The sequence below is a fragment of the Aedes albopictus genome, chromosome 3, assembly GCF_035046485.1.
Source record: "Aedes albopictus strain Foshan chromosome 3, AalbF5, whole genome shotgun sequence".
Classification (NCBI taxonomy): Eukaryota; Metazoa; Arthropoda; class Insecta; order Diptera; family Culicidae; genus Aedes; species Aedes albopictus.
The window spans coordinates 290,343,548-290,371,396 of record NC_085138.1 but is presented as its reverse complement, the minus strand read 5'-3'; the positions used below and the strand labels follow the sequence as shown (position 1 = coordinate 290,371,396).

Below are 27,849 nucleotides of genomic sequence, written 5' to 3'. Positions count from 1 at the left end.
AAATAAAGAAAAATGGAATGAATTTATCTCTATCCACTTTCACGAACTAGACATAAATATGTGCACGAGTCACGAGTATATGTAATTTTTGGCTGAACAGCGAATAACAACTGATGTTTAATTAATTTTCGATATGATTTAGATTAGTTTTCTCTATATCTGAAAGACAATCAGAAAACTCTTTAATGCTTAACAAATATCACTATTTTCTAATTGCAACCCTCAAATACTCGCAAACCACCCCGTATAAACATCCGCACATCTTGCACCACTGGACCGCTACAACCTGCCGCTCAGACGACGACGACGGCCCGTGGTCCTGCTGAAGCAACTGCTAGCAGCTCAGACTGCTGCTGCGAGCATCATCATCGCATCTGCTGACGACAACGACGACGACGACGACGACGACGATGGCACGCGGAGGGCAAAAACGAAGCAAATAATGTTATGGGTTTTACCTTGATTTTACTTGTATGATTCCCCCAGTCGTGATTTGACTCTTCTCCGTTACACATCTCTCTCTCTCAGTCGGGTTTCACACACGGCGGTTTCGTTCTGCTGTTTACCTTACCACTGGTTGGTGTGGCGTGTTAGCGAACTAGGGGCGATCCGGATAGATCGATGTTTTTGCGTTGCTACTTTTTGGCGGTTGTTCTGAGAGTCGGAGAAGATCGAGCGAGCGCGGTGCATCTGAGCAATTGAAGAAGTTCGTCGCTTGCAACCGCGCAAGTCGTTCGAGGGTCGTCGGATAAACGCTGGAACGGTTGAGCTCATTCTGTTTATCGGTTAGTGACAAGTGCTGTGCGGGGTGACCTTGCCTTGAGAAGATCGTGTCGATCGGATTCTGATGGATTTATGCACGCTGAGCCGTTGAATCGCTGAGCACGCTGAAGCGAAGCGCGTTTAGATCTGCATGCTAATGAAGTGGCCGCAGGGATTCTGTGCACTGAGTTCAATGAGTTTGTGCACCCATCGCGGTTAATTATCAACGGATTAGTGTCACCCGAGTGCAATTGACCAATTGAAACGGTGGACCTCCGGCATTGAATGCCACGTGCCTTACAACGACTACAGCGAGAAGACTTCCCGCGCGGCAGTGCTACATGAAGACGGAGGACAAGTGCAACATAATTCCGCGCAAGAGGTGTACGAAGTGAATAAATTGTTCTTTATTTGCTTGTACTGGCATCTTCATTACATGGTGTTACATTTCATTATCTTGTAGCTCGTGTTGTCGTAGTCTCGTCGTCTTGTTCGCGCAGTGCGTACCCTGTCTTCGGACCCCTTACAACCAGGCGGCAATCACGGGCCGTCGAAACAAGCTCTGGTTTTTCTTCCGTGGAAGTGATTACCGACAGGCATTATTCGTGTTTGTACTTTGGGCACGTGCTTCGGAAGGAGGATTTATTAACTTGGGTGGCTTAATATGTTGGCCGGCTAATGAGCTGCTTCATAGTGAAACGCGCGCGCGTAGCTGACCCGAAGAAAGTGATACTCGACCTCGGGGTGTGTGTTTGTTGTGTGTTCAAGTGCAAGATCTAAATCTCTTCCGTGCTCGTACATAATAGCGCCCCCAAAACAACAGCAACAGTCAGTACCCAACATCAGTGATCCCGTCGAGAAGGTTACCGCCGAAATTGCGTGCTTTAATTAGCAGGATTGACGAGAAGTTTGAAGTTTTTGCCTTCGTTTAGTTTGCTCCGTTTTTTTTTCGTTTTTCGGTGGTCTATTTGGAGCCGTTGGCGGACTGCACTGAGAGCGGTGCTTTTTTTGTGTTGACTTTTTTGCAAGTTCAAGAAGACCCCCGGCGTAAGCTGCTACTTCCTGGATTGGATCGCGCGCAGATTCCGATCGCAAACAAGGTGAGTGTGTGATTTTCTTGATTGAAGTTTTTTTTTCCTTCTTGCGGGTTCTTAGACAGACGACGCCACTAAGCGGTAATCCGTTCCGATCGGTTTGATTAATCCGAGTTAATGGGTGGCTGTCGACACGCGTGTGCCACAGTTGGTGCGAACCTTGTGTACCTAATGGCTAGTTTTGGTGCAATGAGTATATTGACTGGTATGATCGCAATGAAATGAGACTGTTCGGCTGCATGCACGTTATTATTATGAATCCGTGATTTTTGTGTTTGTGATTTGTAAGAAGTTTTATGCCTTCCCAGCTTTTTGTAGCTAGTGTCTATCGAGGAGAGGTAAGAAAAGTAGCCCCGTCAATGTACTAATAAGAGGAGCAATGTAAATAATGACAAGTATGCATTATTTGCAGATCAATTACCGACGGGAAATAATCTCAGCATCAATAACTATTTTGGTCGGCTCCTATCTATGGATTGATGATGTCTCGGCTAGTTAAAGCGAACGAATCATCATAGTAAAAAAATACATTGATTTTGAATGAGCTTTTAATAAACTCTTAGCTTTTGCAAACTATCGTAATTTCTTATTGCCACCTTTCTCAAACTATCTCAGCAGTTTCTACATTTCATTGTTGTAATTTGGAAAAAGTGTTGCTGAGAGTCAACTAACAAACGCCATCTTTTTGCTGAGAAACGTTTTACAATGTGGGCTTCGTGGCCCAGCGGTTAGCGGCGTCAGTCTTTTAGGTGTCTCGTAAGCCTCGTAGTGAGGGTTCGATGCCCGCTCCAGTCGGGGAAAACTTTTCGTCAAACGGAAAATTCTCCACTGGGTGTTATATGTGTTGTCCGTTGTCTAATGTTGGTATTGTTCAGTCAGTGCGGCCTCTGGCCGAAGACGATGTAATTCTGGAGCAACATTTGAAAAGGGCCCAAGAGGTCTTGTGTCTTTTTTCTAAAACGCTCCGTAGGGCATAACAGCAGCCCGCCCACGCAAACGAACACCGTTATCCGAAAGATCGATGTTTGCTCTATCTGATAACGGTCTTAGTTTTTGAGAATAAGCTCAGGGGGGCTCAGGAGCGACGTGTGAAGTCATTGTTTACCAATGCTTGTATGCCCTTTTCAAATGTTGCTCCAGAATTGTCTTTTTATATACACGGCTGTGCAAGTGTCGAAGCTGCAAATTGGTAAGTCTGTAGAACTTTCGTCCACTCAGAGAGAAGATACATACGGATTCGTGAATTTGTTTTATGCTATGATTTTACATTATAACGTATTTCGTGAAAAATTTAAACAATTTTGCTCGGACAATCGTCTAGATATTTTCGGAGTTTACATTTTTGTTGTAGTTCCAGACCATTTTTTGTTTTATTCCCGTTCGGGTCTCTCACTGTGACCAGTTTTTAGATCTATTATGACATTCCATATACACAGCAAAAAAAAAAATCTTGTGGTATCACATCATTTTCGCTGCACATCAGTTGCGTCGTAAAAATGATGTACAAATTACATCCTTCCCACGCAGCAAATTAGCCGCCGCAGCCTGAAAGTGGGTCTAGCAATCGCTAGAACCGGAACGATAGATGATGGTTGGACATCGTCCTGATGATGGGTGACAACAAACCCGAAACCGGTCGTTAAAAAGGTAAATTTATATCCTTTTTCGTTATTTGTAAGAACAAAAAGTGTTATGTCCTGTTTCCGCGTCGTTTCGTGTGATTGTGATATAGTTCTTACGTTGCACTAATCTCAAAAATATGAGTAGATGAATCATATATAAGTAAAATATTTGCATGGATTCGTACACAGATCCGTTGATTGTAAGGCATATCCCTTACCTCTCGGCTATTTCACCGAGTTAGAGGACGGATAATAAATTTGATACTGCTTCTAGGTATCTGCTGAAATGGGTTTGTTGACACTTTCCAGTGCCAACGAGGGTGAAGTTTGTATGGAAGTTTGTTTGGGAAACGTGCTTGTTTGCATTTTTCTCCTGAATTTAAATTTTTGTCTAAAATGATCTAACTAATGCGGTTGAAGTATAGCCTAGGATATGCCAAAATGCTTTGCCGAAGACCGCAATGTGATCCGACACTTGTGAAAAAAGTTATAACGTACATATTGCCCGATGGTGCTTTACATTTAACATGCAAAGGAATAACATCAATAATATAATATCAATTTTTGGCCTAAGTTACCAAGCGAATAACTTTTTTCAAAAGCGTCGGATCACTTTGCGGCCTTCGGCAAAGTTTCCTAGGCAAAGCATATCCTAGGCTATACTTCTACATCATTAGTTAGATCATTTTAGAGAAAAAAAAGCAATTCAGGAGAAAAATGCAAAAAAGCACGTTTTTCCATACAAACTTCCTTACAAATTTCAATCGCAATGCGGAATGCGGGGACGCAATCAATCGCTTCCAAATTTTTCACAGTTGATGCGATCAAATTTAAATTTTCTCCTTACAACGTTGACCCACTCTAGTGTACATGGTGAGTGTGAAAATTGTTGGAATACAATGCAACAGAGTGAAATTACGTTCTTGCTTTTGAGGCTCGTATGAAAAAGACTATGTCTTATTTTGATAGCTGCTGTATGTTGATATGTTGTTAGCGTTGTTAACAAACAATAACCTTAATCAAAAGTTAAAGTTTAACCTCAAGCGAACAATACGAGGGCTTACGAAAGAGTAGCGAAAATTGATAATCACCACTGCACTGCACTGAAAAAGGATTATCGGTAAGAAAATTAGCGAAATTGAAGGTTTAGTATCTGTGCAGTCCAAAATGCTATCGATCCGTTTGATATGCATAACATACTAAAATAATTGCCCGGGCGTGGTAAAAACCAGGTTAGTCCATGCCAAATTTGAACAATCAGTTGTTCAAAATCTTTAAAGAAAAAAAAGAGGTATCTTCTAAAGATTTTTTCTGAAAAGTGTGAAACGACTATACACAGCAAATAATTTTGTAATATCCAGGCGCGTAATTTCTGGCGATGTATCCATTTTGAAACGTAATTTCATTCGGTTACATCGTTTTCCAACATTATCACACTCACCATGTACACCCTTGTTGGCACCGGAAAGTGTCAACAAACCCATTCCAGCAAACACTCAGAAGCAGTATCATAATTATCATCTACTTCTCAACTCGGTGAAATAGCCGAGAGGTAAGGGATACGCCTCACAATCAACGGATTAGTGTACGAATCCATGCCAATATTTTACTTATATATGATTCATCAATCTTTCCGGTTCTAGCGATTGCTAGACCCACTTTCAAGCTGCGGCGGCTGATTTGCTGCGTAGAACGGATGTAATTTTTACATCAATTTTACGACGCGACTGATGTGCATCGAAAATGATGTGATATTACAAGAATTTTTTTGCTGTGTATGTAAGGCTCGATTTGCAAAGAAGCGTAATTCCTTGAAGACCTGAAAACAAAAATGTCCAAAAAGCAGTCAAATTCAGTCAGATTTGATAATACTCGGGCTCGGAAGCTGTACGACGATGTTTTGAGCAAAAATAACATGCGCATAATCATGGATAATGAAACGTATATCAAATTAGACTACAAGGCACTTCAAATGGCACAGTTTACACTGAGAAGCATGGCGCGGATGTTCCAAATTAGGAAAAATCGTTTTTTTGTCAAAATTTTAGGAAAATGTGTTGGTTTACCAAAAAAACTTGCCAATGCGGTATGAGAACGTTACCTTTCTTTACCCTCGCAAATATGAACACCAAATTTACTAGAAGCAATGTCTCCAACAACGAATTCTGTTACTCATATGAGAGCACAAAGGCCCTACATTATTTTAGCCAGATTTGGCAACCTGCTACTACGTGCGGTACAGCTTGGACTGGTATGATCAAAACAATGTCCAATTTGTGGAAAAAAGCAATGCATCCTCCAAATTGCCCGCAAATAATGCTCATTGAGAAATATTGGGTCTTGATTAAAGGAAAACCGCGGAAAAAGGATAGAGGAGTAGATGACGTCATCAGATTCAAGAAATACTGGGTCAACGTAAGAAATACCTTGGACGAAACAGTTGTTCAAAACCTCATTAAGAACATCAAGAAGAAGGTGTGAGAGCTGCCAAGATCCATGAATTATTACATATATTTTAATGTCATGGGCTCTTCTAATGGTCTATAAACAATGTAATTGAATTTATTTTCAAAATATATGAAACATTTTTAAATACAACAATTTTCAGGTGTACTCATAATTATCGATACAGTCCTTAGTAGTAGTAGTGTCGCATTACTCAATTGCCGTTGAATGACAATAAAATAAATTTCTTAGAAATATGATACTTTCTTATCGAAAACAAAACAAGATCATTGATAATTGGCCATGCATCAACCTTGTTTTACGGCTGCATTCTCCCCGGTAAGAAGTGAAGTTAAGTGACAAGAAATTGAAAATTAGCTACGAATCACTAATTCACCGCCATCCTGGGCGGTTGACAGCCATCGCCTTGATCTGTGGCCAGGTCAAATTTCTGTCGGCTTGCTTGATTCCGTTGTTAAGGCTGCGTCTCCATGAGCCTCTGGGTCTGCCTCTGTTGCGATGTCCTGCTGGGTTCCAATCTAACGCTTGCTTGCAGATTTTGTTTCCGCCCCTGCGTAGAGTGTGGCCAACCCACCTCCACTTTCGCTCCCGAGTTTTTGTCGCTATCGGCATATGCACGAATTATATACCGCAGGCATCTATTGATGAAGATCTGCAGCCGTTGAGTGTTCTCCACTGATACACCCCAGGTTTCACTGGCGTATAGCAGCACAGATTTCACGTTCAAGTTGAAAATTCGGATTTTGTTGCATCGACTAATCTGGTTGTTTTTCCATACATTTCTTAAACTCGCAAAAGCAACCCTTGCCTTCTTGATCCGTGCACCTATGTCGATCTTGGTGCCGCCATCGGCCGCCATTTGACTACCAAGATATTGGAAGCTTTCAATATTCTCCACTGATTGCCCAGCTACCGTAAAGCTGGAAGGGTTGGCCGAGTTTACGTCCAACGATTTGGTCTTGTTGACGTTGTTGGTAAGACCTGCCGCTGAGGAGCGATTGGCAAGATCATCGAGCTTACTCTGCATATCAAGGCGCCGTTGAGTTAGGAGAGCAACGTCATCAGCCAGTACGGTCCACGGTCAATCACACCAACTAGGATCTCGTCGATTACGATGAGGAACAGTAGCGGTGATAGGATACATCCTAGCCTCACTCCAGCAACGGTCCGGATGGGATCGGAATCGGACAAAACACCGTTATACAGTACTCTGCACGAAAATGCCCTGTACTGTGTTTCAATGAGGTCGATGATTTTCTCAGGGATACCCTTGCGCCTGAGGGCTTCCCATATGTTTTCGTGATTGAGACGGTCGAAAGCTTTTTCGTAATCAATGAACACCAGGTAGAGAGACTCTTGGAATTCATTGATTTGTTCCAGACTTTGTACAGTGCCTAAATGTATTCGATTGTAATTCTACTAATCAAAGTGGTCTCCTTTTGCGCTGCTGTCACTTTTCTACCCTGCCAGTGATGAGCACGAGAATGCTGATGTGTGGCTCTTGTTCTTTTTACAGTCTGATTGGGGGATCATTATGAGTTGCCGTTAGCCGATATCTAAGTTTCCGGGTCCGTTAGAACATAGGCTAGGGTGCCTTGGCTGGGATCGTACCCATGAACATTCACTTTTGAAGTGAACGTGTAGCCACTACTCCACGGGCCCCAGCAATTTTAATTATATTGGTCGGGGATTTTTACTAACCGTCCCATGAGTTCAATTACACTAGTTTACAGCATTTTTGAACTCGGTAAGCTGATGATCGTTTTTCGTGTAGAATCATGCCCTGAGTTCGAAAACGCAAAGGAAAAAAATTACAGTAGAGCAGAAATATTTTCGACTTTCCATACAAGGTTGATGATTTGGAATCGGTTTTTGTTCTATTTTTAAGCAAAGTCGCTCACTTCACACATCTCATTCTCTGTAATCAATGCACCGATTGAGCTGATTTTTTTTACTGTAACTCGCCTACATACGATACGTCAATTAAACGTTGAGAAAGAATTTTTAAATTGTTTTTATCTTATTGAAAAAATACATTTCTTCATATATTTTTGGAAAATTTGCTAAAATTTAAGGAGATCGTCCCCAAAAATCGCCAATATCATGAACTTCATCAATCTGACGCAAAACCTGCATTCAGATGATCGAATGGTATAAAATTCAGCTTTTAATTTATGGAAAAATATTTAAAATTGATGAAACAAAACGCAAGATATTTGAATTTTATTGAATTCCATATTTTAAAAAGTTGTAAAACTCGATATTGAGCTAAACCTCAAAAACTGTTCTACTTTAATTTTTTTGAAACACGGTTTGGAAATCAGCGCTAAATTATGCTTCAAAACTTTTGGTCGTTGACAGAAGTTCACGACTTTCGTTTTATTTTGTAAACTAGTGTTATTTAGATATTTTCACAAAAATAGTGTTTATTTTCCACTTAGCGTTTCCAAAAGGTACGATGAAATTTACCAACCAAGTTAGTTTTCTCCGGGATTAACGGCATGGCGTTCCTTCATTTGAGCAAACAGAAATTTTATTATGGAGAAACATTTTATCCGGTGTAATGGGTCATTAGGCGTTGAAGGGGTCAGAAGGAGTTTAAATCCTGGAGTTTTACAGGGTGATTTGGTGGGTTTTCAACGGGTTTCAGAGGTATTAATGGTGGCTTCATGGGCATTTACGGGAATTTCATAGGGTATCAGATGGGTAACAGGGGCCAAGAGTGTTTAAGTGGTTTTCACTTCCCGAGCAGGAGAAAATAGTTGGCATTATATAGTTGCCAACAATATCATCAGAGATTTTCTCTTCCTTTGAGAAATATTAATACAATCATCTGGCTGATCAATAAAGCATACCATGGACTTGAACGGCTGCTTTAGAATTGATGGCGACCAATTATTATTTCAGCCTTTTGTGAGCAGCGAATATTTTTAGAGAAATCCAACAATACAAGTTTTGCACTTTGACCTTCAGTACTTTTATTGGTTTTGAACAGACGCGCCAACTTGGCCAAATTATTGGGGCGAGTCGGGGTGCGGCAAAGCCTGGTTTTTCAGATTTTTTGTATGAGAAAATCGAAAAATCATCAAATATTGGCGATAAGTTGGCGCCTATGGTTTTGAAAGCAGACAGCTGTTTGCATATCGTCCCCTTAATACTAGACCTAGGTAACTCGAAAATCGACTTTGAAAATTTTACAATTATTCATGCAGTTGTTCCAAAGGTATGGAGTCTTTAAAATAATTATTTTTAGCATTGATTGCACACAGCGAAACACTTTTTGTCTCAAGAGCAAACTTATGTGTCTCCGAAGGATTTTGGGCCGCTGAATCCGAATCCGGGCTCAGATTTGCTCCAACACGTCACAATTTTGAGCTATACGTTAATTTATAGGGCAAAATATGCGATTTTGGGCTTTTTTGACTGCAAGTTATTAAGCATGGAAATATTTTTTTTAATCTATCAAAAGGTTAATTGGTCAATTAACATCTAAATTAACGACTCATGCAAAATATTTCGTTTTACCTAATCAAATTTGATAGATATAAGCATTTTATGTAAGTATGAAAACTTGCATGCAACTTTTGGAGGGTGACTTGTATGGGAAATATCGTACCTAACATAAATCGCTTAAAACTATAAAATTCGATTTGGTAAAACGAAATATTTAGCATGAGTTGTTAATTTAGATGTTAATTGACCAAATAACCTTTTGATAGATTAAAAAAAAATATTTCCATGCTTAATAACTTGCAGTCAAAAAAGCCCAAAATCGCAAATTTTGCCCTATAAATTGAGGTATAGCTCAAAATTGTGACGCGTTGGAGCAAATCTGAGCCCGGATTTGGATTCAGCGGCCCAAAATCTGTCAGAGACACATAAGTTTGCTCTTGAGACAGACCAGAAGTTAATTTTTGTTACGCTGTGTTGCTTATTCAGCTGTTACTCTTTCTGCTACAAGAAAAGTTTTGAACTATTTTGGTTTAATTCTTTGATAAAAACAATAAATGGTTGAAAAATGGTCGAGTTACCTAGTTATATCACTCAAAGTGCAACATAAATAATGGAGGAGATGTTCTGCGATACCTACACCCAAAACAGAGAAATAGGAGCGCTGGCGCGCACGGCATTTTGTGCACGGAACATGCATGTAATGTGCGCAAAACGCGCTTATCCGACGGCGCACAAACGCTCACAGCCGGTGAATTCATGTATGCGTGGCCAAAAACGTATCGCGATACATGACCCACTGCATGGACTACTCGACTAGCGAACTCGAATCTAATGCGATTGATAATGCACGCATACAAATACTGTTTGGAAAATAAACAAACTTTTCGTACAGTATAAGCGATACTTACCTACGTGTGCGTAAAGCAGCAGCTATGCAATCGATTCAGTCAGTTCAGTAGACTTGACGCGCTAGACGTTTGTTTCCAATTCGTGTATACGGAGTGATTTTCGCGTGCGTTTACCGTATATTTATCCGGTTGTGTTGTGAAATAAACCTGGTTATAACAGGCTCGGTAGTGCTGTGAAAATGGCCAACAAGAAAGTGGGTGACATCAAGTTCTTCCAGCAGGATTTTATCACCGCCTCCGATCAGAAGATTTTTAACCCTCGGTAGGAAGGAAGAAAACTGCCCTACGGAGGGCAATAATGGCAATTGTGTGACACCGTTAGGACCGCATCAACTGTCGCGAGTGGATAACGGCTGAGAGGTAAATACGTCAGCTGGCACAGTGGTACGCATTGCGGAAGTTCGTTCCGGTTATAGTCAGATTCGTATTCTGATGAGTTTGATCTCCATCGCAGTCAGTGAGAGCAATTGTGATGTTTTGGTGTTTGTGGAAGTAGGTTTTAAGCAACACGTTTTTGGGAGTTGGTGAATCCTGTTCGACATATTTGTCGTTTTATTCCGTGTACGTCATAAATATTAAGAGTTATCGACGGTTATGTTATGTCATAGAGGGGTTTCAAAGTTCCCGTTCGAGATCGGAGATGCAACTATTTCCTGCCATTTGAAGTTGCCATTGATCCTGTTTCGGAACCGGTCCTGCATTGCACGAGCCCACACGTCTCCGATAACGTCAACGATTCCCAAACGGGAGCGTGAGGGCCCGTTTCGATGGCACTCCGACTTGCTAAATGCCGATGGCGTCCAGGAGTTCCAGTATAAGCGATATTGAGTGAAACAAGGTATTAAAAAGCAGGGTAAGCATATTCATAACGTATTTTTAGTAAATGTCGAACATAGATACACAGACAAACATACCCGTAACGTGGGTAGATCACCTTATAATGGTGCGTTACGGCGTAAGATCTACCATAACCATTTTTGATTTCGTAATTTTCCAGCTTGGTTTAAATTCAGGAAAATTATAAGATCAAAATTTGGTTTACTTTTCTGTGTTTTGTTTTATTTTTGTATATTGTTTTTCACTACTAATATACAATTTTTCCGTGTTATTTGCTTAATTTTAACTTCAATTTTAATAAAATAACGATTTGTTTCTGCACTGTTCAGGTAAATAAAGTTGAAATTGTAATGTAAGTCAATTCTATGTATCATAATCATAATATTTATTGTTTCAGGTAAAATCAGGTAATTGGTGAATTATATAATTAAATATATTCAAATTATATTATACTGGGATATTGGGAGGGGTAGCCTAAGGAAGCTAAATGAACTGGTTTCTGGAAAAATGTTCGTGGGGTGGCCAGACTTTGTCACGAGATAACAACCATCGTGTTGTCTTCCGAAGGTATCCAGTAAATTTAGTTTACCCTGCTACAACAAACCATCAGGTAGATCATTCCCTTCCGGTATGATTCTGCAGCCATAGGCAATCCTTGCGCTGATGGTGGGTACACAATCATCATCATCATCATCATCGCTTCTATTGAGAATTACTGCCGTTAGACCACAGTCCTTATAGTACTCTTTGGATCAATTCTGGTATTTTTTTTAATTATTTTAAAAATGTGACTTGTATTTAGAACTGTTGTTGAAAAATCACAGTTCTTATGGAACCCCTTAGAGTAATTCTAAATAATTTATTGCACATTGTTTTAAAAATTTGGCTTATGTTAAGAATTGTTGTCGTAAGATCACAATTATTGCTATAAAATTTTTTGGAGCAATTCTGATTAATTTATTTATTTAAATTATTTTAAAAATTTTACTTGTGTTGAGAAATGTTGTCGTAAAACCACAGTACTTATGGAAACCTTTGGATAAGTTTTGTCATTTTTTTTTTATTTTTTTAATCCGGCTTGTGTTGAGAATTGTAGTCGAAATGTCACAATTTTCATGGAACTCCTTGGAATCGTTCTGATTAGTTTATTGGAATTTTTTTATCTGACTTGTATTGATAATTGTTCAAAAGATCACAATTCTTATGGAACACCTTGAAACAATTCTGATTAATTTATTGATTTATTTTTTTCAATTTGACTTGTATTGAAAATTGTTGTCGTAATACAGTTCTTATGGAACTCTTTGGATAAATCCTGGTAATTTATTTTACAATTATTTTACAAAATTGGTTTGTTTTAAGAACTGTTTTCGAAAGATCACAATTTTTATGGAACTGCTTGGAATTATTCTGATTAATTTATTTAAATTATTTTAGTAATTTGGCATATGTTATGACTTATTTTAAAATCACTATTCTTGGGTAATTCCTTTGAGCAATTCTGATTATTTTTAAAAATTATATAAAAACTTGACTTGTGTTAAGAATTGTTGTCGTAAGATCACAGTTCTATAGAACTCCTTGGATTAATTCTGGTATTTTTTTAAATTATTTAAAAATACTTGTATTAAGAATTGTTGTGGAAAGACAACAATTCTTATGGAACTCCTTGAAGTAATTTAGATCAATTTATTGGAATATTTGCCTAAATCTGACTTGTATTGAGCAGTGCTACCGTAAGACCACAGTTCTTATTGAACTCTGGGTAACTCTCGCTGAGGCCCCACTATTTACACCATGTCTTCAAAAATGTTTTAGGTGGTGATTTTCTGAACGTCCTCGACAATAAAGTAAGAAAAATGCATTTGGTTACTCAAATTGATGGACCCCCCGTTAGTTAAAGCCACAACAATTTTTACGGGATCATCGATTTTGGTCAATTGTTGGCTCATTTAAACCGTTATAACTTTAAAGTTTCTCCAAAAACCACCTCAAAACGAAATGTTTTTTAAAAGAGGAATGATAGAGCTACTTTTTGCAGACATAAAAAGTTAGGTCGGCCATATTGATTTCAGCCGCCATCTTGAATTTATTTACAAAAACTTTTTTTCATAATGTTGGCAACCACCGATTTTCAAAATTTTTGCACCAATTGAAAGCTGAGGCATTTATACACAACATATAAAAAAAAATTAGAGATGTATGTTGTTCCTATCAAAAGTTATCTGCATTTTTGTAAATCATATCACGTTTTCTCCATACATTTTCATGCGCACCATTAACGACACGCAACAGCATCAGAGCAGGCGTGAAGCATGCACACACAAACACACCTGCAGCAAAATTTAGGAAAATTGGAAGTTCGTTCCCGTTTTCAACTGTTTCTCAATAATGCAGGTATTGTTTTTAAAACTTTTATAGTATTTTGAAAAGCTGAAATTTTCAGCTTTTCATTAGTGGGTTAAAAGTCTCAATTATTGTTCGTAAACACTGTGAAATAACGCTGCATTTATATAAACAACCGGTGCCTTGCCCAGTGCGCAAAAGTGACATGATTTACAAAACCGCAGATAACTTTTGATAGAAAAAAAGTACATCTCTAATTTTTTTATATGTTGTGTATAAATGCCCAGCTCCCAATTGATGTAAACATTTTGAAAATCGGTGGTTGCCAACATGGCGAAAAAAAAGTTTTTGTAAATAAATTCAAGATGGCGGCCGAAATAAATATGGCTGACCTAACTATTTTTATCTGCAAAAAATAGCTCAATCATTCCTCTTTTAAACAACATTTTGTTTTGAGGTGGTTTTTGGAGAAACTTTCGAGTTATAACGGTTTAAATGAGCCAACAATTGACCAAAATTGAGTGGTCCGTAAAAATGGTTGTGGCTTTAACTAACGGGGGGTCCATCAATTTGAGTAACCAAATGCATTTTTCTTACTTTATAGTCGAGGACTTTCAGAAAATCACCACCTAATACATTTTTGAAGACATGGTGCAAATAGTGGGACGGTCTCAGCGAGAGTTACCCCTCTTTGAATTAATTCTAATATTTCCTTTTTATTATTTTTAAATTTGGCATATGTTAGGAATTGTTTTCGAAAGATCACAGTTCTTATGTTATTCCTCGGAGTAATTCAGATTAATTTATTGGAATTATTTTTTATTTTATTCTGACTTATATTGAGAATTGCTGTCCAAAGATCACAGTTCTTATGGAAATCCTTGAAGTAATTCTTATTTGTTCTTATTTGTTATTAATTTTGAAATTTGGCTAGTATTAAGAAGAGTTGTTGAAAGATCACAGTCCTTATGGTTAATCTGATTAATTTATTGAAACATTTTTTTTTAACCTGCCTTGTAACTCCTTGGAATAATTCTGAATAATTTATTAAATAGAGTTTAAAAAATGGCTTATGTTATGATTTGTTGTCGTAAGATCGCAATTCCTGTGGAGCTCCGTGGAACGTTTCTGATATATTATTTATTAAACTTATTTGTTGATGTGTTGATTATTATCATTCTGTGAAACTGTAATTTTAACATTTCAACAATTTCAACAAGAATAACCTATAAAATATTCCGAAATATTATCAAAAGAATTCCCAAAAAATCTGAAAGTAATTCTGGAGAATTTTCAAACAATTTGCCCGAACTGCTGCCAAAAGTAAACCGAAAAAAAGATCTTATGGGTTTTCTGAAAGAATTAAAAACACACTCATGAAATTACCGAAGGAATTTTCAAAAGAAAATGTCTGGAAAAAAATCTAGAATTAGGTTATTTCTAAAAAGACAACCTCTGAAATAAATCGAAATAACGAATCAATTCCCAGCAAATAACGAAGAAATCTAAATTGAATTTCCTAAGATTCTTTATGTCAAGAAATTGTCGAAAATTTGTTGTTCATTTGTAACCGAAGAAATTCTCAAAAGAATTGGCAGAGGAACTTTTAAAGATATAACAAAGGAAATTTCAAAAAGAATTTAGAAATAAAAAGAAATAAAACTGGTGAGGAAAATTTTAAATGAATTTTCAAAATAGTAAATGAGCAAATTTCTACAGAATTTGCAAAAGAAGTCTTCAAACTAGGTGGCTACCTATTAAGCTTTGAATAGGTTTTAACTTCCAAAAAATTGAATATATTTTAAGGATTTCTGGTGCAAACTGAGAATATACAGATTTTTTGTAAATCTTTGAGGTAATAGCTAATTTTTGGAATACATTTCAAAGATTTCTGGTGCCAACTGGAAATTCACTGATTTTTTTGTAATTTTTTGTGTTAATAGTTGATCCTCGGAATATATTTAAAAGATTTCTGTTTTTTTTTTCGAATGAGTGTAATCAGTTTCGTCCCTTTTAATTCCGCCTTATGTTGCTTATCCTTTGACAGATACGCGTATTTCGACTACCACTTGTAATCTTCCTCAGTGTCAGTTATCCATAATAACTGACACTGGGGAAGATTACAAGTGGTAGTCGAAATACACGTATCTGTCAAAGGATAAGCAACATAGGGCGGAATTAAAAGGTATGAAACTGATTACACTCATTCGAAGAGGGTATTCTGCTTAGAGGGTTCGAAAAGTCGGTACAAGAAGATTTCTGGTGCCAACTGAGAATTCACATAATATTTTGAGATTTTTTGTGGCAATGCAAAAAAAAAATGCTCGAAATATATTTTAAGGATTTCTGGGGCAAACTGGGAACTAACTGATTTTTTTAAAAATCTATATGGTAATAGCTGATTTTTGGAATATATTTCAAGCATTTCTGGTGTCAACTGGAATTTCACAGATTATTTTTAGAGTCTGCGGCAATGACTGATCCTCGGAATATATTTTAAGGATTTCTGGTGCCAACTGGGAGTCTACAGATTATTTTTAGAATTGTTGTGCCAATGGCTGATCTTCCTAATATATTTTTGGGATTTCTGGTGCCAACTGGAAATTTAGAGACATTTTAGAATCTTTGTGGCAATAACAGCTTCTCGGAATGTATATTCAGGATTTCTGGTGCTGACAGGAAATTCGCAGATTTTTTAAGAATATTTATTGCAATAGTTTGCTCTTGAAATATGTCATAAGGATTTCCAGTGCCAACTTGGAACTCACTGATTATTATCGAGAATGTTTGTGGCAATAGCTGATTCTCGGAATATATAGCAAGCTTTGTATTTTTCTTGACCCAGTACGCAGGTGAGAAGAAACGTCAAATCAAATGGGAGCAATTTCAAAGAGCAGAATCATTTTTTTTTTCAATTTGTTTCTAGTTCTAGTGATGTATATAAACATATACACAGGGTGGCCACTGGCCACAAACTCGGGAATTTCGGGAAATGCGGGAAAAAGTCGGGAATTAAAATTCGTCTGGAAATATGCGGGAATAAGCCGGGAATTTTGTTTTACATCGGGAATTCTTTATTCAATTGGCGTTTAACGCCTTCCGAATGTAAACCCACACCTTGTTTCAGTACTTTGTTCACTTCAAATTAAGATACTTACAAGACTTTATAAATATACAATTTTTAACTTTGTGTGAGGAACACCTGGAAGAATTCCTAAAGAAATCCGTGGAGTAGTTCCAGAAGGAATCTCAGGGGAAATTCTTGAAGCAATCCCTGGTTGAATTCCTGGGGGAATCCCTGGAGAAATTCTGGAAGAAATTCGCGTAGGTATTCCTGAAGAAATCCCTAAGGAAAATCCTGGAGGAATCCCTGGATGAATTCCTGGAGGATTCCCCGGATAAAATCCTGGAAGACTACTTCGAGGAATTCCTGGAGGACTTCCTGCAGCAATTGAGATGTCATGAGATGTCCCTGGAGGAATTCCTCCGGGAATCTCTGGAATTTGGAAAACACTGGGAAACACTGCCCTGGATTAATTACTGAAGGCATCCCTGGTAGAGTTCCTGGAGGAATCCCTGGTGAAGTTTCTGGAGGAATCCCTGGAGGAATCTCTGGAGAATTTCTCGTAGGAATTCCTGAAGAAATCCCTGAAGTATATTTTGAAATAATCCCTGGAGGAGTTCTTGGAAGAATCTGGAGTCCTAAAATAATACCTGAATTAATCCGTGAAGGAACTTCTGAAAAAAGTCCGTGGAAGAATTCCCGTAGGAATCCGTGGAGGAATTCCAGATAAATTCATGGGGAAATTTCTTGGAGGAATCCCTGGTAGAATTTCTGGAGAAATCTCCAGAAGGTTTCCTGCAGAAATTCCTGAAGTAGTGCTCGAAGGAATCCCTGGAGGAGTTCCTGAAAGATTTCCTGAATGAATCCCTGGTAGAATTCCTGAAGGAATCTCTGTAAGAATTCCTTAAGGAATCCCTGAAAGAATTCCTGGATGAATTTGTGGAGGAAATCCTGAAGGAATCGTTCACACTCAAAACAGATTTGCGGGCTCGGCAAAAACGCGCACAGCCGTCTGCTCAGTAAAACTATCAGCTGATACCCCAGCAAAAAGTGACATTTGTTAGCTGACTCTCAGCAAAACGATTGCCGAAGCTCAGCAATGAATTGTCAAAATTGCTGAGATCTCAGCAAAATTATTGTTTGCTGATTACTCGGCTGTGCAAATCTCGGCAAAAGAATGGAAAAATGCTGATATCCCGGCAATCTGAATTAAGTGTGTTGGATAAATTTCTTAAGGAGTTTCTAGAGGAATCCCTAAAGAAATTTCTGGAGGAATTCATGGAGGAACTCATGAAGGAATCCCTGAAACACATCCTGAAGAATTCTAGGGGGAATTTCTAGAGCAATCCCTGGAAAAATTCTTGGAGGAATCCCTGGAGCACTTCCTGGAGGAAACCCTGTAGGAATTACTGGAGGTATCCCTGGAGGAGTCCCTGGAGGAATACCTGGAGGAATCCGAGGAGGAATTCCAACAGGAATTCCTAGATCTCCTACTCCTAAAGGAATTCCTGAAGGAATCCGTGGTGGAATTTCTAAAGGAATCGAAATGTGTAAATTCCTGGAGAAATCCCTGGGAAATTTATGGAGAAATCTCTAGAGGAGTTCTTGGAAGAAATCCTGGAAAAATCTCTGGAATAATTCTTGAAAGAATTCGCGAAGGAGCTCCTGCAAAATCCCTTTAAGAAATCCTGAAGAGGTTTTTGAAGGAATCCCTGAAAGAATTTCTTATGCAATCTCCGAGGAAAATTCTGAAAGAATCCTTAAAGGAATTCCTGGAGTAAGCCCTGGAGAAATTCTTAGAGCAATCCCTGGAGGAATGCCTAGAGATGTTGCTGGAAGAATTCCAGATGAAGTTTCTGGAGGAACCCCTGCAGCAATTCATGGAGAAATATCCGGAGGAATTCCAGAAGGAATTCCTGAATCTGGAGTCTTGGAAGAACTCCTGAAGGAATCCGTGGAGGAATTTCTGAAGCAATCCCTGAAGAAGTTCCTGGTGGAATCTCTGGAGGTTTTCCCGGAGGAATTCCTGGAGAAATCCCTGATGTAATTCTTGAAGGAGTTCCTGGAGAAATTCCAGAAAGAATTAGTAGATCTGGTGTCCTGAAGGAATCCGTGGAGGACACACACAATACGCGACGCGATACAGGAGGAATCCCTGAAAAATTCCGGGGGGTTTCCTGGATGAATCCCTGATAGATATTTTGCCGGAGGGTTTACTGAAAGAATTCCTGGATAAATCCCTGAAGTAATTCCTGAAGGAAATTCTGAGGAAATTCCTGAAGAAATCTCTGGGAGAATTCCTGGAGGAACCCGTGGAGGAATTCATGAAGGAATCCTTGAGAAAAATCCTAAAGAAATCGTTGGAGGCATCCCTGGAGGCATTCCAGGAAAAATTCCTGGAGGAATCCCGGGAAGTATTTTTGGAGGAATACTTAGAGGAATTCCTGGAGAATTCTCGAAGGAATCCATGGAAGGATTCTTGGTTTAATACCTGGGGAGATACCTGGAGCAATTCTTGTAGAAATCCCTCGGGGAATCCCTAGAGGAATTCCTGGAGAAATTTCTGAAGAAAACCCTTGAGGTATTCCTGCAGGAATTCCTGGAGAAATTCCTGGAGGAACCCTTGAGAAATTCCTAGTGGAATTTCTAGAGGAATCCTCGGAGGAATTTCTTGAGGATTCCCCGGAAAAATTGCTGTAGGAATTCTTGGAGGAAATTCTGGAGGCATTCCTGGACAAATCCCTGGAGGTATTTTTGAAGAAATTCCTGGAAGAACTCCTGGAGGAATCTTTGGTAAAAATCCTGAAGGAATCCAAGAAGAAATTCCTGAAGGAATTCTTGGACAATTTCTTGGGGAAAGCCCTGAAGGAATCTCTGGAGAAATTCCTTAATAAATTCCTGGAGAGATTCCTTGAGGATTCCCTGGAGAAATTCCTGAAGGAATCCCTGGAGCAATCCCTGGAGAAATTCCTGGACGAATTCCGTGTAAAATTCCTGGAGGAATTCCTGGAGGAATCCCCTTGAGGAGTCCCTTGGAGAATACCTGGGGGAATTCCTAGATGTATTCCTGACGAAATCCCTGGAGGAACACTTAGAGGGATTCCTGGAAGAATTCTTGGAAAAATCCATGGAGGAATTTTTGGTGGAATCCCAGTGAAAACACTTGAAGAAATTCTTGTTGAAAGCCCTCGGGGAATCCCAAGAGGATTTCCTGAAGAAATATCTTGGAGAAATTACTGGAAGAATCGTGGAGAAATTCCTGGCGGAATTCCTGGTGGAATCCTCGGAAGAATTTTTTGAGGAATCCCTTGGAAAATTAATGTAGGAATTCCTGGAGGAATTCCTGGGGAAATCCCTTAAGGATTTTTTGGAGGCATTCCTGGAAGAATCCATGGAGAAATTCCTGGAGCAATCCCTGAAGATATTTCTGGAGGATTTACTGAAGAAATTCTTGTGGGTAATCCCTGGAGAAATTCCTGGGGGAATTCCGTGAGAAATTCCTGGAGGCATTCCTGGTAAAATTCCTGGAGGAACCCTTGAGAAATTCCTGGCGGAAGTCCTGCAGGAATCCACGGAATACCTTGAGAAACGCCTGGAAAAATTTCTGTAGAAGTTCCCGGGGGAATTTCTTAAGGAATTCCTGGAGGAATTCCTTGGGAAATTTCTGCGGGTATTTTTTAGAGGAATTCCTGGAGGAATCCTTGGAGGAATTCCAGGATAAATCCCTGGGGTTATTGCTGCAGGAATATCTGAAGGTATTCCTGAAGGAATACCTGAATTCTTTCTTGGAAAAATTCCTGGAGGAACCCTGGAGAAATAACTGGAGGAGTCCCTTGGGAAATACCTGGAGGAATTCCAAGAACATCCCTGGAACCCCTGAAGGAATCCCAGGATAAATTCTTGGAGGATTCCCTGAAGATATTACTGGAGGAATCCCTGGGTAAATTCCTGATTGAATTCCTGGAAGAATCCCTGAAGAAATCCCTGAAGGGATCCCTCTAGAAATTCCTTGAGGTATCCCTGAAGAATTGCCTGAAGGAATCCCAGAGGAAATTCCTGGAGCAATCCCACAAGAAATTTCTGGAAGAATTCCTCGAGAAATTCCTGGAGAAACCATTGAGAAATTCCTGGAGGAATCCCTGGAGAAATTCCTGGAGAAATTCTTTGAGGAATCCCTGAAGAAATTCCTGAAGGAATCCCTGGAGAAATTCCTGGAGGAATTCCGTGAGACATTCCTGGAGGAATTCCTGAAAAAACTCCTGGAGAAATCCTCGAGAAATTCCTGTCGGAATTCCTGCAGGAATCCTTGGAGGAATTTCTTGAGGAATCCTTGAAACTCCTGGGGGAATTTCTGGATGAATTTCTGAAGGAATTCCTAGGGAAATCCCTGGAGGTATTTTTGGAGGAATTGCTGTAAGAATCCATGGAGGAATTCCAGGAGGGATCCCTGGAGTTATTCCTGCAGGAATATTTGAAGGTATACCAGAAGGAATCTCTTGAGGAAACCTTGGAAAAATTCCTGGAGAAAGCCTGGAGAAATTTCTAAAGGAATGCGTGAAGAAATTTTTTGGAGGAATCCCTGGAGAAGTCCCTCGGAAAATACCTGAAAGAGTTCTTAGGGGAATTTCTGGAGCAGTCCCTGAATAAATTCCTGGAGGATTTCCTGAAGATATTACTGGAGGAATCCCTAGGGAAATTCCTGGAAAAATCCCTGGAAAAATTCGTGAATGAATTCCTGGAGGAATCACTGAAGAAATTCCGGGAGGAATCCCTGAAGGAATTCCTGGAGGAGTCCCTGGAGAAATTCCTTGAGAATTCCCTGAAGAAATTCCTAAAGGAATCCCTGGAGGAATTCCTTGAGGAATCCCTGAAGAAATTCCTGAAGGAATCCCTGAAGAAATTCCTGAAGGAATCCCTGAAGAAATTCCTGAAGCAATCCTGTGAGAAATTCCTGGAGGAATTCTAGGAGAAATTTCTGAAGGAACCGTTGAGAAATACCTGGCGGAATTCCTGGAGGAATAAACATGGGGAGTCCCTTGAAGAATACCTGGAGGAATTCCTAGATGAATTCCTGGCGGAATCCCCGAAGGAATACTCAGAGGAATTCCTGGACAAATTCCTGGATGAATTCTTGGAGGAATTCCTGGAGAAATTCCTGGAGAAATAACTGGAATTGGAGGAACCCTTGAGAAATTCCTAGCGGAATTCCTGGAGGAATCCTTGAAGGAATTTCTTGAGGAAACCCTTGAAAAATTTCTTAAGGAATTCCTGGAGGAATTTCTGGAGGAATTCCTGAGGAAATCCCGGGAGGAATTTTTGAAGCAATTCCTGGGAGAATCCTTGGAGGAATTCCTAATGGAAGTCTTGGAGGAATTCCTGGAGGAATCCCTGGAGATATTTCTGGAGGATTTCCTGAAGAAATTCTTGGAGTAATCCCTGGAGGAATTCTTAGGGGAAGCCCTGACTGAAACTCTGGAGAAATTCCTTGAGAAATTTTTGGAGAGATTCCTGGAGGAATTCCTGAAGAAAACCCTCGAGGAATTCCTGGAGAATTTCCTGGAAGAACCCTTGAGAAATTCCTGGCGGAGTTCCTAGAGGAATCCTCGGAGGAATTTCTTGATGATTCCCTGGAATAATTGCTGAAATTCCTGGAGGAATTTCTGGAGGCATTCCTGGACAAATCCCTGGAGGTATTTTTGAAGAAATTCCTGGAAGAATTCCTGGTGGAATCTTTGATGAAAACCCTGGAGGAATCCAAGAAGAAATTCCTGAAGGAATCCTTGGAGAATTTCTTGGGGGAAGCCCTGATGGAATCTCTGGAGAAATTTCCTAATAAATTCCTTTAGGAATCCCTGGAGAAAATCCAGGAGGAATCCCTGGAGATATTCCTGGAGGAATCCCTGGAGAAATCCCTGAAGAAATCCCTGGAGAAATTCCTGGAGGAATTACGTGAAAAATTTCGGGAGGAATACCTGGAGGAATCCCCTTGCGGAGTCCCTCGGAGAATACCTGGGGGAATTCCTAGATGAGTTCCTGGCGGAATTCCTGGAAGAATACTTAGAGGAATTCCTGGAAGAATTCTTGGAAAAAATCCATGGAGGGATTCTTGTTGGAATCCCAGTGGAGACACCTGAAGAAATTCTTGTTGAAATCCTGGCGGAATTCCTGGAAGAATCCTAGGAGAAATTTCTTGAGAAATCCCTTGGAAAATTAATGTGAGGAATTCCTGGGGAAATCCCATAAGAATTTTTTGGAGGAATTCCTGGAAGAATCCATGGAGAAATTCCTGAAGAAAGCCCTGGAGAAATTCCTGGAGCAATACCTGGAGATATTTCTGGAGGATTTCCTGAAGAAATTCTTGGAATAATCCCTGAGGAAATTCCTTGAGGAATTCCTGCAGGAATCCACGGAAAAATAACTTGAGGAATCCCTGAAAAAAATGCTGTAGAAATTCCTGGGGGAATTTCTGGAGGAATTTCGGGAGGAATTCCTAAGAAAATTTCTGCGGGTATTTTTTAGAGAAATTCCTGTAGGAATCCCTTGAGTTATTGCTGCAGGAATATCTGACGGTATTCCTGGAGGAATCCTTGGAAAAAATCCTGGAAGAACCCAGAAGAAATTACAGGAGGAGTCCCTTGAAAAATAGCTGGAGGAATTCCAAGAGCAATTCCTGGAGGAATCCCAGGATAAATGCTTGAAGGATTCCCTGGAGAAATCCCTGGGGAAATTCCTGATTGAATTCCTGGAGGAATCCCTGATGAAATTCCTGGAGGAATCCCTGGCGAAATTCCTTAACCCTCTAATACCCAAATTTTTTATTTTGATCTAAATATCATTTTTCGTAATCTAAAATCGATTTAAACATGTTTTGGAAGATGATTCTTTTTAATTCTCGATTTCGTGAATTTCAGTTTTTGATTTTTCTAATTTTTATTTTTGAACATCCCCACACTTTTATATTTTTCCTGGATGCCAATTTGGGGGACGGATTTTTTGAGATGAAAACATTTTGAGATTTTATGATTATTGTTGAATTATTATTATTTTAAATTTTTTTTCACATAAAATTTTATTTTCCGTGTAATTTTAAGGACAAGGTATTTGGAGTACATTGCTCAAAATTTCTAGAGCACCGTTTTTTGGAACCGTTAAACGAATTTGGATTAAAATGCATCACGCTGTTGACAACCACTGAACAATTAGGACAAGGTACCTTAAGGAAAATAATTTTAGAGTGTATTCGCTTCCTTTAAACTATTAAACAAGGATAGAATGATTTGGGAAAAAATTAAAATATGTTAATTGTAGCGATTCAATACAAAATAAACAATGACTTCTAAAAGGTGACTAAAACATCAATTTTTCAATGGTTTTTAAAAAATGTAAATACGCTTTAAAATACACCAAGAACCGTTTTGAGATATACAGAACAGTCCCAAATATCAGCCAAAAATATAAAAAAATCCATTTTCCACGAAACAAAAATTACAAAAATGCTCAAACTATGCCCCGTCTAAAGGCGGGATTGGGTATTAGAGGGTTAAAGAATCCCTGAAGAAATTCCTGGAAAAATCCCTGAAGAAATTCCTGGAGGAATCCCTGGAGAAATCTCAGAAGGAATCCCTCGAGAAATTCCTTGAGGTATCCCTGAAGAAATTTCTGAAGGAATCCCTGGAGAAATTCCTGGAGCAATCCCGTAAAAAATTTCTGGAAGAATTCCTAGAAAAATTCCTGTAGGAACCGTTGAGAAATTTCTGGAGAAATTCCTGGAAAAATTCATTTAGGGAATCCCTGAAGAAATTCCTGAAGGAATCCCTGGAGAAATTCCTGGAGGAATTCCGTGAGACATTCCAGGAGGAATTCTCGTAGAAATTCCTGGAGAAACCCTTTAAGAATTCCTGTCGGAATTCCTGCAGGAATCCTTGGAGGAATTTCTTGAGGAATCCCTCCAAAAATACAGGCATTCCTGTAGGAATCCCTGAAGGAATTCAAGGAGGAATCTCAGGAGTTATTCCTGCAGGAATATCTGAAGGTATTCCAGAAGGAATCCCTTGAGGAAACCTTGGAAAAATTCCTGGAGTAAGCCTGGAGAAATTTCTAAAGGAATGCGTGGAGAAATTTTTTGGAGGAATCCATGGAGAAATTCCTGGAGAAGTCCCTCGGAAAATACCTGGTGGAGTTCTTAGGGGAATTTCTGGAGGAATCCCTGGATAAATTCCTGGAGGATTTCCTGAAAATATGACTGGAGGAATCCCTAGGGAAATTCCTGGAGAAATCACTGGAGAAATTCCTGATTGAATTCCTGGAGGAATCACTGAAGAAATTCCTGGAGGAATCCCTGGAGATATTCCTGGAGAAATTCCTTGAAAAATCCCTGAAGAAATTCCTAAAGGAATCCCTGGAGAAATTCCTTGGGGAATCCCTGAAGAAATTCCTGAAGGAATCCCTGAAGAAACTCCTGAAGCAATCCCGTGAGAAATTCCTGGAGGAATTTTTGGAGAAATTCCTGCAGGAACCGTTGAGAAATTCCTGGCGGAATTCCTGGAGGAATCCACTTGGGGAGTCCCTTAGAGAATACCTGGAGGAATTCCTTGATGAATTCCTGGCATTCCTAAGAAATACTCAGAGGAATTGCTGGAGAAATTCCTGGATGAATTCTTGGAGAAATTCACGGTGGAATTCCTGGAAAAATTACTGGAGGAACCCTTGAGAAATTCCTGGCGGAATTCCTGGAGGAATCCTCTTGAGGAAACTCTTAATTGCTGTAGGAATCCCTGGAGGAATTTCTGAAGGAATTCCTGGGGAAATCCCGGAAGGAATTTTTAAAGCAATTCCTGGGAGAATCCTAGAAGGAATTCCTGATGGAAGTCTTGGAGGATTTCCTGGATGAATCCCTGGAGATATTTCTGGAGGATTTCCTGAAGAAATTCTTGGAGTTATCCCTGGAGGAATTCTTAGGGGAAGCTCTGACTGAATCTCTGGAGAAATTCCTTGAGATTTTTTTTGGAGAAATTCCTGGAGAATTCCCTGGAGAAATTCGTAAAGGAATCCCTGGAGAAATTGCTGGGGGAGTCCCTGGAGAAATTCCTGGAGGAATCCCTGGAGAAATTCCTGGAGGAATCCCTGGAGAAATTCCTGGAGGAATCCCTGGAGAAATTCCTGGAGGAATTCCTGGAGGAATCCCTGGAGAAATTCCTGGAGGAATCCCTGGAGAAATTCCTGGAGGAATCCCTGAGAAATTCCTGGAGGAATCCCTGGAGAAATTCCTGGAGGAATCCCTGGAGAATTCCTGGAGGAATCCCCGGAGAATTCCTGGAGGAATCCCCGGAGAATTCCTGGAGGAATCCCCGGAGAATTCCTAGAGGAATCCCTGGAAAAATTCCTGGAGGAATGCCTGGAAAAATTCATGGAGGAATCCCTGGAGAAATTCCTGGAGGAATCCCTGGAGAAATTCATCGAGGAATCCCTGTTGAAATTCCTGGAGGAATCCCTGGAGAAATTCATGGAGGAATCCCTGTTGAAATTCCTGGAGGAATCCCTGGAGAAATTCCTGGAGGAATCCTTGGAGAAATTCCTGGAGGAATCCCTGGAGAAATTCCTGCAGTAATCCCTGGAGAAATTTCTGGATGAATTCCTGGAGACATTCCTGGAGGAGCCCTTGAGAAATTCCTTGTGAAATTCCTGGAGGAATCCTCGGAGGAATTTCTTGAGGAATCCCTGGAAAAATTACTGTGAAAACTCCTGGAGGAATCCTTAGAAAAATTCCTGGAGGAACCCGGGAGAAATTTCTAAAGGAATGCGTGGAGAAATTTCTGGAGGTATCCCTGGAGAATTTCCTGGAGGAGCCCTTGGGAAATACCTGGAAGAATTCCTAGAGAAATTCCTCGAGGAATCCTGGAGAAATCAGAGGATAATTTTTTTTTTGAGGTTTCCTGAAGATAATACTGGATTAATCCCTTGGGAAATTCCTGGCGAAATCCCTGGAGAAATTCCTGATTGAATTACTGGAGGAATCCCTGAAGGAATACCTGGAGGAATTCCTGGAGAAATACTGGAGGCATCCCTGGAGAAATTTCTGGAGGAATCCCCGTAGAAATTTCTGGAGGAATCCCTGGAGAAATTTCTGGCGGAATCCCTGAGGAAATTCCTGGAGAAATACTAGAGGAATCCCTGGAGAAATTTCTGGAGGAATTTCTGGAGAAATTACTGGAGGAACCCCTGGAGAAATTCCTGGTGGAATCCCTGAAGAAATTTCTTGAGGAAATCCTGGAGAAATATTGGAGGAATCCCTGGAGAAATTACTGAAGGAATCCCTGCAGAAATTTCTGGAGGAATCCCTGTAGAAATTCCTGGAGGAATCCCTGGAGAAATTCCTGGAGAAATCCCTGTAGAAATTACTAGATGAATCCCTGGAGAAATTACTGAAGAAATTTCTGGAGAAATTCCTGGCGGAATCCCTGAGGGAAATTCCTGGAGGAATTCCTGGAGAAATACTGGAGGAATCCCGGGAGAAATTCCTGGAGGAATCCCTGGAGAAATTCCTGGAGGAATCCCTGGAGAAATTCCTGGAGGAATCCCTGGAGAAATTGTTGGAGAAATACTGGAGGAATCCCTGAAGAAATTTGTGGTGGAATCCCTGGAGAAATTCCTGGCGGAATCCCCGAGGGAAATTTCTGAAGGAATTCCTGGAGAAATACTGGAGGAATCCCTGGAGAAATTCTTGGAGGAATCCCTGGAGAAATTCCTGGAGGAATCCCTTGAGAAATTCCTGGAGGAATCCCTGGAGAAATTCCTGGAAAAATTACAGGTGGAACCACTGGAGAAATTCCTGGCGGAATCCCTGAAGAAATTTCTGGAGGAACTCCTGGAGAAATACTGGCGGAATCCCTGGAGAAATTCCTGGAGGAATTCCTGGATCTTTAATTATTGGAGGAATCCCTGGAGAAATTCCTGGACGCAGCCTTAGAGGAATCTCTTGAGGGATTCTTGGAGGAATTCGTGGATAAATCCTTGATATATTTCTTGAAGGGATTTGTGCAGGAATTCCTGAAGACTCCTAGAGGAATTAATGGAGGAATTTCTTAAGGAATTCTTTAAGAAATTCCTGGAAAAATCCATGAATAATTCTTAAAGAAATTTCTGGAGAAATTCCTGAAGGAATTCTTGAAGGAATCCCTGGGAAAATTCCTGAAGGAATCCCTGGAAGGATGCCTGTATTGATCCCTGGAGAAATTCCTGAAGGAAACCCTTGAGGATTTTCAGGAAAAAACTCCTGGATGAATTCATGAAGGAATCCC

General features: G+C 39.8%; 1 protein-coding gene across 1 annotated transcript in view; it reads left to right on the top strand.

Moving 5' to 3' along the window:
- The first annotated feature begins 394 nt into the window (after positions 1 to 394).
- Positions 395 to 27,849, top strand: part of LOC109406508 (protein embryonic gonad) — a 476,613-nt gene continuing 449,158 nt past the window's right edge. The window contains exon 1 of the mRNA XM_062861238.1: positions 395 to 1,862. The gene's annotated coding sequence lies outside the window, so the exon portion shown is untranslated. The remainder of the gene's footprint in view (positions 1,863 to 27,849) is intronic.